The sequence below is a fragment of the Pteronotus mesoamericanus genome, unplaced genomic scaffold (genome assembly GCF_021234165.1).
Source record: "Pteronotus mesoamericanus isolate MK-2021 breed Mesoamerican mustached bat unplaced genomic scaffold, CSHL_Meso_final scaffold_174, whole genome shotgun sequence".
In the NCBI taxonomy this organism is placed as follows: Eukaryota; Metazoa; Chordata; class Mammalia; order Chiroptera; family Mormoopidae; genus Pteronotus; species Pteronotus mesoamericanus.
Window position 1 is genome coordinate 27,605,565 of NW_026555309.1, and position 6,206 is coordinate 27,611,770.

At 34.5% G+C, this 6,206-nt stretch overlaps 1 pseudogene; it reads right to left on the minus strand.

Moving 5' to 3' along the window:
- Nucleotides 1-1,377: 1,377 nt before the first annotated feature.
- LOC129084428 (M-phase phosphoprotein 6-like) lies at nt 1,378-1,871 on the minus strand (annotated as a pseudogene).
- Nucleotides 1,872-6,206: the final 4,335 nt, after the last annotated feature.

The following is a 6,206-nucleotide window of genomic DNA, read 5'->3' on the forward strand; positions in this document are numbered from 1 at the left end:
GCAAGAGTAGTCCCTGTACAAGATGAATTTTCTTAAATATACTCCGTGTCTAACATAAGTTCTGATTTGGGTCCCAGGAATGTAAATGTAACAGATATAGCTGAAACTGAAAATAGGCAAATCTCCTAAAATTGGTACTATATTTTTTTTAATATGAGTGGAATCATATTGTGTGGGATTACGTATGTGTATGTGTGCATGTGTTTAACTGGCTTACTTCACTTAGAATAATGTTCTCCTGGCTCATTTATGTTGTATCATGTAATAGAATTTTCTTTGAATGTTTGAGAAGAATTGATGTTAATTCTTAAATGTTTGGTAGAATTATTCAGTGAAACCATCAGGTTCTGTGTTTTTCTTTCTTTGGTATTTTAAAATTACTATCCACTTCCTTCACAAGTTATAGGTCTGTTCAGATTTTTTATTTCCTCATGATTCATCATTAGTAGGGTGTAAGTTTCTGGGAGTTGATCCATTTCTTCTAGGCTATCCAACTTGTGTGCAATTGTTCATAGTAATCTCATAACTATTTTTATTTCTATGACATCAGTTGTAATGTTCCTCTACCATTTTTAATTTTAATTATTTGAGTCCGTCTTTTCTCAGTTAGTCTAACTAAGGGTATGTTGATTTTATTGATCTTTTCAAAACACTAACTATTGATCAGGGTGTCCAACCCACTGCCCACGGGCCACATGCGGCCAAGGATGGCTATAGGTGTGGCCCAACACAAAATTGTAAATCAACTTAAAACATTAATTTTTGTGTTTGTTTCATTAGTGTTGTGTACTTAATGTGTAGCCCAAGACAACTCTCCTTCTTCCAGTGTGGCCCAAATACGTCAAAAGGTTGGACGCCCATATGAGAACATTTATCATTTTTTATTGAGTAAAGGCTTTAAACAAAAAGAGAAAACATAATTCCACAATGACTTGGTAGCACACAAATGCTTTAGACTAGAGAGGCATGTTTGCTCTTGATAAATTTACATATAAAAACTTCTCATAACATTTAATTCCAAAACATATGTATGAATTGTCTTGACATAATTAATAATTTAATGTAAAATATAAACATAAGAACAATTAAAACACTGCTATTAATTTACTAGTCAATTCAAGGTTAGTGAAATAGACTTTTTAAAAAAGAATCTGAGGTCAAAAAATCTGTAGGAAGCAACCATGAACTAATGTACATTTGAAGATCAAGGGCTAAAAATTTGCTCCTGATGAATACCATTTTAAGCAAAGGATGTACAACATTCATTATGAAGTTGTTTCAAAACTAGCTTTTTCCAAAAATTATATATTTCTTTACAAATAAACATTACAATATTAACAATTACAGAGAAACCATCAGAATGAATTTTAAAATATTTTAACTCTCACAAGACATCCTTGAGCCATATCCATTATAATCTTGGGGCAACATCTTCTTCACTTTAATGGGATTTATGACTCCATTTTCATGTTCTTTATGATTAACACAGCCTCTTTTTTTGCACACTTTCTTCCAGTTGTCCCCACTATGGTCTCATGTCTTCTAGCCATTTCTTCATCTGATACACCCTGTTTCATCTTCAATTCTCCTTTGTTTTTAGTGTTCATCTGAAGCAATCATTTCTCAGCCTCAGGTTTAAATTCTCTGAAGGACATTTTTCCATAGAAAAGATTTTCAGAAACAATAAACTCTGCTCTTTTGTAATACTCTTTCTCTTTAAGCTCCGACAAATCCAAGGACCAGTGCTCTTCAATAATGGTTTTCATTTCTTCCCAGTCTAGTTGTTTCTTAGTTTCAGAGTCCAGTCCCCTTTGCATGAACTTCCTGCGCAGCAGATTCTTGGACAACTTAGTCTTGCTCTGGGTCACCATTTCAATTCCTGGCTGGCCCTGTGTTTTGCCACTTGAATTTGTTGATTTTATCAATTGTTTTTCTATTTATTCTCTATTTCTTCTCTAACTTTGTTATTTACTTCATTTTGCTTACTTTGACTTAATTTGTTTTTCTAGTTCCTTGAGGCCATAAGTTTCAGTTATTTATGGAGAACTTTATTCTTTTTTAATGTAAGCATTAACCACCTTCCTGCTAGTTCTAATTTCACTGCATCCTGTAAGTTTTGATGTGTTTGATCTAAATGTGGAAGTATATAAGTTACAATAACTGCAGAAAGATACACTGGATCACTCTTTATTATTCCTCTACATTTCTAAATAAAATTTAACCTAGATAAAATTACATACTCAAAATTTTATTAGGTGAATCAACCAACCATCCCATTACTCAAGTGTTAATAAGTAAATAAATTCATTTGTGCTACATTCCTGGAGTTCCTGGTGTCCTATAAGTTGTCAAAGACCTAAAACTTCTTGACTGCCTTTCAGAACAGCTTGTTGTATCATTACTCATTCTTACCAATCAATATGTAAAGTGACGTCACTCAGTTTCCTAGGGTACAGACTATCCATAAATATATGAAAGACTTTCATTGTCTATTGACGTTTGAAAGATATACAAAAAATTACTTTCTAACACTAAAAAAAAAAGTGAGAATAATGCTATCTCACCATAACTGATTAAAACCCTCCAGAGAGTTCCATAGAGGTATCAGGTTTTGTTCTCTAATTTTTAATTTCATTTTTGTAGGCAAAAATTCCACTTATCTACTAAAAATAATAGAGACTAAAGTAAACAACTGATTCAAGGTTAAAAGCCAATTTGCACTTTACAAACTGTGCCTTGGGAGGTTACTATTTCCTTTTAGGATATAATGAGTATGCAGTCTTTGAAAATGTATAGAGTCAAAAATATATTTAATCCTCTAAAGATATGGTTCTTTATGTAATTAAATATTACCTGGAGTTCCAGTTAAATTTCAGTGGCTATTAATTGGAATTCTGAGGTTGAGACTATGGGGACTCCACATTTTAAATAATAATCTCATATATTTTTAATGCAGTATTTTTTTGCACTTAAAAAACACTGTTGCCAAGTCCAAGATAAAGATTTATTCTAGCTGGGAATTATATGTGTGGAGTCTTCTTCTTTCATGAAAGAGATGGAATTTTTTTTTCCCTAATACTAGCCGTGGCTGGGAGGCTTACTTACTTAGAGCATCATCCTATATACCAAAGGGTTGCCTGTTTGAGGTTTGATTCCTAGTCAGGGCACACACCTAGGTTCCAGGTTCAATCCCTGGGTCAGGGTGCTTATGGGAAGCAGCTGATTGATCATTCTCACATCAATGTTTCCATCTCTCTCTCCCTCCCTCCTTCGTCTCTCCCCACCCCCACTAAAATCAGTGAAGATATCTTCAAGTGAAGATTTTAAAAAAGCTAAATACTGACCTTTGAATTTTGAATTCTCTTATAAAATGCAACTAATGTCCTACTGTGAAGTTTATATATGGAATGATGACACTTTTTTTTACAATGGAAGACAAAAGGAGAACACAAAAAAACATCTTAGGATAGATTTTTTTTTTTTAAATGAGAGGACTTGATTGTTAGAAAACCACATGACTTTCTATCTAAATTCAGCGGGATTCCTGCTAGAGAGTTGTACACTGTAGGTTTAGATTATTAAGAGGGTATTTACCTCTTGGTTGCTGTCTCCTCTTTTCATAGGAATTTGATCAGATCTGTTAGTTGAGAAAGGGAGCTGTGGATTAGGATCACACCTCTCATGAAAGCCTTACTGTAGGTCTGTAGTTTGGAGTGATATAATTAAGAGGAAAAAGAGAGGAAAAACATATGAATTCGTAATTAGTGTTCTTCCCGAGAAGGTTTGTTATCCAAAAACTATATATAAATTTTAGTAGAATGCCAAAACTTGCTGTCTACAATTTCCAAATTTTATCCAGAATTTGGTCAAGTCTCACCACCCTAAAGGTAACAACCTTACCAAAATTCAACAAAATTACCAAGATCAGATTACTACAGTAGCTCTTAACTAATATACTTCTTCCTCACTTTCCCCTACTCCTTTACCCCATCCATTCATCAAAGTTCATTTAGAGTGATGCTGTTAAAAAAATACAAGTGAGAGCATATCACCCTTCTAATGAACAACTTTCCCTGGCTTCCCAGGTCACTGAAAGTAAAGGTCAAAGTCCTCATTCTGGTTCGTAGAGTTCTACATAGATCTGGGTTCCCCTTACCTATATAGCTTCATCTCTACTTTCTCCTCTCACTCATTCAGCTTCAACCTTCCTGCGCCACTTGCTGTCCTTGGAACTCACCATAATTGCTGTTCTATTGCTTTGTATCCACAACCAACAATTCCTTTGTTTCCTTTAGGTCTTCATTCAAAAAGCCACTTTCTTAATGAGGCTTTTCTTGGCAATTTACCCAAAACTCTAACCACTTACCATTTCCCATGCCCTCTTCTGATTACTTGTTTTTCCTCTATATTATTTATTCCTTTGAAATATATTTTAATTATTTATCATTTCATATCTCCTACATTAAAAAATAAAAATTCCATGATAACAAGATTCTCTGTTTTGTTTTGTTCTCCAATGTAAACCTCAGCAACTAGAAGAGTTCTTGGCAGATAACAGGAGCTTAATAAAAACTTAGTGCTTTAAAGATGTTTTAAGTTTTATTCTTTTCAGGAAGCTGACAAAACTGATTTCTTCAAAGTTTAGATCAGGAAGAGTACGGATGCTAGCAAATGACTTATCTCCTATAACAAGTTTAGGCATATAGTAATTCGAGAGTTGTTTCACTCACGACTTAGCAATGCTCTCAAGAACGCAAATTCATTCCATTACTCCATGTCACCATATTGGCTTTGTGATGGCTTCTCTTACACATGTTCACTTCTTGACCACAGTATTGCTTCCTTGACCACAATGTCAAGGAGTTCCAAATGAACTTTCTGCTCCCGCAATTTCCTTTAAAAAGAAAAAAAAGTAAGAAAGATTTTCATGAGAGATTCTCAAGTGAATTTCTTCTCATATTTCCTTGGCTAGAAATTGGTCATGTGTCCATATCAAAGACAATCACTGGCAAGGAGATAATATGTCCATGGCGACTCTGTCTAGTCCATTGATTGTCAGTCATTCCCACATTTTAGAATCACATGGGAGGTTTCCAATTTGTAAATTCTTCTGACCCAGCTCAAAAGAATTAAATCAGAATATCTCATGCTAGAGCTCAGGCATTATTAATTTTTAAAAAATATCCAGGTGAGGCCCAGCCAGGTACCTCAGCCAGTTAGAGCATTGTCCCGACAAGCCAAGGTTGCAGGTTCGCTCAGTCTCCAGTAAGAGCACAAACAAGTAGCAACCAATGTATGCACAAAGATGTGGAACAACCAATCTCTCCCTCTCTCTCTCTCTCTCTCTCTCACATCCACATGCACACACGCACACACAATCATTCAAAAAAAAAAAAGTATCCAGGTGATTATAACTTATAGTCAGGTTTGAAAATCACTGTTCTATCTCTAGATTAACCTGGGGCTGGGCAATTGTGACAGATGGGAAAAAATACATCTAAAAAGTATCCAAGCTCTGCCAGAATGAAAGGGGTGAGGCAGGGAGAGAAAAAAATTAATAAACAATCAAAATGTCTGTTATGTAGTATTAAAATTTTGTGTTTGTAAAATTTTAGAATAAAATTTAGTTGATCACAAATAAATTGTAAATTCAGCTTATCTAAATTAATATTTCCATTCTATTTATTCACATACATTTACAAATGGTGCAGTTTGCCAAAATTCTCAGAGAAGGAGGGTTCTAGCCTTCAGAAAATGTCCTGAATGGCCTATGAAGCTCCAGGATATTCTTCTCACAGGGATTGCTTTCCTGCTCCACTATACTCGGCGCCAGTGATAACCAATTATATTTACTTTCATTATTTGCCTACTCTGTGACTGACCTTTTTGAAAACCAAAGGAAATAGTTAACCTCTTGCCACATCTTTTATGGATAAAAGCTTCTTTTAATCTTATTTTTAACAGGCTTTCTATTGCAGAGTTTTTAGCCAGCAGGTTGATTACAAAAGTTCCTCACAGCAGTTGCTCAGACTGCAAGTATAGTTCTTATTTCTGCGCAATGCAGACTATTTCTAGTTATAAAATAAATTAGAGTCCTCACATAATCAGTGCTTCTTTCAGGTGGTTCTGGGGGATATCAAGAGGGATACTGTTGCTTTATAATCTGTATAGCCATTGTTCTGGTCATTCTTGGTTCTGCTTTTAAA